At 47.7% G+C, this 4,380-nt stretch overlaps 2 long non-coding RNA genes across 2 annotated transcripts; both read right to left on the reverse strand.

Annotated features, from left to right (window-relative positions):
* Positions 1 to 703: 703 nt before the first annotated feature.
* LOC108642233 lies at positions 704 to 1,565 on the reverse strand. Its single transcript, XR_003916439.1, has 5 exons — positions 1,514 to 1,565; positions 1,255 to 1,378; positions 1,094 to 1,134; positions 957 to 1,011; positions 704 to 880 (listed from the first exon to the last, which is right to left on the reverse strand). It is a non-coding gene; the product is annotated as an uncharacterized LOC108642233 (long non-coding RNA).
* A 1,235-nt stretch (positions 1,566 to 2,800) lies between these two features.
* On the reverse strand, positions 2,801 to 3,656 carry LOC108643929. The gene is made up of 5 exons (XR_001923060.2): positions 3,536 to 3,656; positions 3,274 to 3,336; positions 3,096 to 3,157; positions 2,953 to 3,002; positions 2,801 to 2,847 (listed from the first exon to the last, which is right to left on the reverse strand). It is a non-coding gene; the product is annotated as an uncharacterized LOC108643929 (long non-coding RNA).
* Positions 3,657 to 4,380: the final 724 nt, after the last annotated feature.

Genomic DNA, 4,380 nt, shown 5'->3' on the forward strand with positions numbered 1-4,380 from the left:
ATTTTTTCAATGCAGTTTTTTTTCCGTCAGCAGGTGGCAGTATTTTATATCAAATATATGTGCAATTCCTTTTCTCTGTCACCAGGTGGCAGTGTTGCTAAGCGATTTTTTACTTATTGAATTTTTTTGTTTTATAGCCGTATTTGTTGGTGTAGTTCTTTTGGGAAATCGGATAATTGGCTTGTAATTGCTGAGCGGTTTGAAAATTTACTGGTTTAAGTAGGCTCTTCTCCTGGTTTTAATTCTCTAGGCTCTTCTCCTAAGAGAATTAAAATCAGGGGAAGAGCCTAAAAAAAATGAAAATCAGGAGAAGAGCCTAAAAAATAAAAATCAGGACAAGAGCCTAAAAAAATTAAAATCAGGAGAGAGCCTAAAAAATTAAAATCAGGTGAAGAGCCTAAGAGAAATAAAACCAGGAGAGAAGACTAAACAAATCAAAATCAGGACAAGAGCCCTAAAAGAAAGAATTAAGGTCAGGACAAGAGCCCTAAAAGAAAGAATTAAGGTCAGGACAAGAGCCCTAAAAGAAAGAATTAAAATCAGGACAAGAGCCCAAGAGAATTAAAATCAGGACCAAGAGCCCAAGAGAAATACAATCAGAAGAAGAGAGCAAAAGAAATGAAAGCAAGAAAAAAATAGAGGTTATTTCTAAAGCTGCAGTGCATTCTCGATCCTCCTGCTGCATCCCCGACTCACCTCCAATGCCTGGATGCTTCCAAAAGTTACCCGGATGGCTCCTGCCATCACTAAAGTTCTGTGCCTCGCTGCTCATCCTTTTAAAACTCGGAGATTGCAGACAAGGACAGCTCAAGACGAGCAATCTGAGTCAGTCGCCCCATCGTGAGGTGGTTCCTGCAGTCATGAGGTTACTCTGAGTCAACTACAAGAAAGAAAACCATAAGCGATATGTGAGTTGTGTGGCATGGAGCTCGAACCCCAGTGATCCCCCTACTCACCATCACCGAGGCCCTGACCGGAGTCCAACACTGTGGCTGTCACCTTCCGGGATACCTGAGTGAGTGAGACACAAAATTAGAGGGCATCTGTAAAGCTGCAGTGAATCCCCGCTCCTCCTGCTGCCTCCCCAACTCACCTAGAAGGCTCCTCTCTCTTCAGCTGCTCCCAAGATCGCCCCTGCAAATGAAATGGGCAAATGCTCAAACACTGAGCTCTCAAACATTTAGGGATTGCTCACAAGGAAAGCCAAAAACCTCTAAACCCCATCAGACTGCACGCCGAAGCATTGCTACACACTGTGAAGTGGACAGACGGCCGCTGCAAGACAACCCAGACATGGAGGCTTGTGCTGATGTACTGCCTCATACTGGTTATCTCGGGCTCCTTTAGCTTGACCTCTGATCGGATGGACCTTCGGCACCTTCAGCAGACGGGCAAAGGGTTGTGTATGGGATAGAAAAAAAAATTAAGCAGTTACAACATATATGCATAGATTGACCAACTAGACAACATCCTAAAACTAACTCCAAATTCGACTGGGGAGTAAAATTCTCACCTCGCTCGTGTCCCTGCTGAGCCGCTACCCCTCGAGACCGCTTGGGCCCCATCTGGAAAATAAAAAACAGAAAGGCACAAGGTAAAGGACTCCTATGGCTAAAACTGCCATCCTTCATCCAACACCCAAGACAACCTTCTTCCCAGGCTGCTTCAACTTGTCTCGGTCCGGGGTACACTGTGTCCACTTATCTGAAAAAAAACAACAAAAAACAAAGGGTTAGTCAGGTCACCCACATGGTCACTGAGACCTGAACCACTTCAAAGAAGTCATTTCCACTGAGCGAGTGAGAACTCTGACTGCAGCATACAAGAATACAAATGACAACCCAGCTTCAAGGCCCTGCTATCCAAGTACCATCAGCTCCACAACACTCAGCTATAATGATTGCACACGAGTTATGGACACCTGCTCCATCCGGCAGGACCGTACAGCCATTGGCTCGACTGTCTAAGGGAACTGACATGTTGATGTGGGACCCTGAGCAATATTCTATCTACCCACTGATCCACATAGCAGGGCAGAGTAGTTCCAGGCTGACCCCAAGTGAGACACCCCATACCTGTGATGACACACACCATGTGACACAATTAAGAGACGAAGGACACAAACATGGAGGAGACAAAGGACGTGACACAGACCGGAACTGCTCTGCCCTGCACACGGGAATCCAATGATACAAAGTAAGCCCTTCCTTTGAGGTCTCTAAATAACCTGCTACAGGACACCCATTGCACCATACTAATTGCAAAAATCCCTCCGGGCAATGCACAGACTTGCACCGACTCCCAGCCCCTCTCTGGGTCTTTGCCCTGCACTTATCTTTCCGAGAGCCGGGGATGTGAATCCGTCTTTGATGCAGAGGAGGGGCACCTGGGCTGGCTCAGAGGTTCCTGTCCTCGTGAGAGTACTCAGAGTCAACTGTGAGAAAGAAAACCAGACACAGGATCTGAGTAGTGTGGCACGTGGCCCCAGCCCCAATGATTCCTCTACTCACTGTCACCCAGGCAGGTCCTTGTGTCACTGGCTCTGACCAGACTTGGACAATGTGCTGTCATCTTCTGGGATACCTGAGCGAGAGAGAGAAACAATTAGAGGGCATTTCTAAAGCTGCAGTGGATCCCTGCTCCTCCTGCTGCCTCCCTGACTCACCTCCAATGCTCATCTGCTCCCAAAGGTTACCCAGATGGCACCTGCAATCAGAAAAGCTCAGTGCTTCATTGCTGATCCTTTCAATACTCAGAGATTACCTACAAGGACAGCTCCAGGAGACCAAACCGTGTCCATCACCTCACTGTGAGTTGGCTTCAGCCCTGTCAGGCTGTCTACATCTCCTGCAAAAAAACCCCAGAGGCAAATGTGAGTACTGAGATACTGCCCAAGAGTTTGCTGCCCCCATGGCAGTTTCTGTCTGACACCCCTTGACCGTGATCTCTTACAGGCAGGGTCCCCATCACACTGGACTGTACGTCAGAAGTCGGTGCACTGCCTGGAAAACAAAAAAACAAGTATGTACACAGATTCACCACAAGTACACCGCCTGCAAAAGAGCATCTAGTTTTGTCCTGCAGTCCCTGCTCACCTTCCTCACCAGGCTCACCTTCCCTCTAGTGCCTATCGTCTGCTGGGCCGGTGGCTCTGCATCTTGAAAAAAAAAACAAACAAAAAAACCCAAAACTAAACCACCAAACCATCCAAATGATCAAGTAAACCTAGGGCCAAAAGTCATGTCTTGGCTCTGACCTCACATGAGAACCCACCTTCTGACTGTGCTCCTCCAGCCTCTTCTGTTTATCTCTGCTATACATCCAGTCCCTCTGATGCTGCAAAGAAATGAATTACCAAAGTCAGTCATATAGATGGAGAGACTTTAACTGCCGTGCAATTCTAATTTCTCCTTAGACAAGCCGCCTGGGGTCCAAAGACAGCCTGCACAAACACTGCCCTAACTTTAAGGCCCTGCCCTCAGTAGCTAAGCCTATCCACAGGTTAACTGGAAAGTCTCCTTTCTACTCCACTTACCCCCAAGTCTACACTGCAGGGCAGAGCAGTTCCAGGCCCAACACAAACTCCAAGGACACGTTTCCAGACAAGTGCTGTGGTGTGATGAGGAGAGAGAACTCTGAGAAAGGAACGACGCCAAAATGGATGTGCTGCCACACGAGAAGACAGAGGATACGGCGAGACCGAATGGAGGAGACTCTGAGGAGCCTGAAAAAACACTCTAACAGAATGGCCTGTGACAAGAACTGCCTACAAAATTGCTAAGATGGATGGGAGACAATGCTACATTCAGAATCTTCTTAGATTCTCACAAGTCCCGGGTGGTTACAAGGAGGGCTGCACAGCACAGCTACCGATACAACCTGTAAGGAGGCTGTAAAAGACACCTGACCTGACACTTCTCAGATGCGATTCCGATGCATGTCCAAGATAGTGAGCCAAAGAACAGATGGTATGGGCACTGGGCCGGGCAGTGCAAAAGTTCAAGACCCTAGGAACGATGCCTTAACATCTCAGATAAGACCTTTGAGGGCAGAAAGCAAAAACACCGCAACTGTGAATTGTAAGACATGAAACACAAGACTGGACAAAGGACACGACACAGACCTGAACACCTCTGCCCTGCACATCCTACTCCAGTGATGAAAAGTAAACTGCTCCTCCTATGTGTGCCAAGGGCCTCTTAGGGCAGACCCTTTCCCCTGTGCTCATTTGAAAATCCCTCCCTCCTAACCATAAAACTGGACCCAGCTCTCATCCCCTCTCCAGGTGCTAGTCCTCCACTTATCTTTCCCACAGCTGGGGATGTGAATTCATCTTCGATGTGAAGGAAAGATGCCTGGTTGGCTCAGAGGGTCCTGTGA

The sequence above is a fragment of the Manacus vitellinus genome, unplaced genomic scaffold (genome assembly GCF_001715985.3).
Source record: "Manacus vitellinus isolate BGI_N305 unplaced genomic scaffold, ASM171598v3 ctg7180002429572_pilon, whole genome shotgun sequence".
Taxonomy (NCBI): Eukaryota; Metazoa; Chordata; class Aves; order Passeriformes; family Pipridae; genus Manacus; species Manacus vitellinus.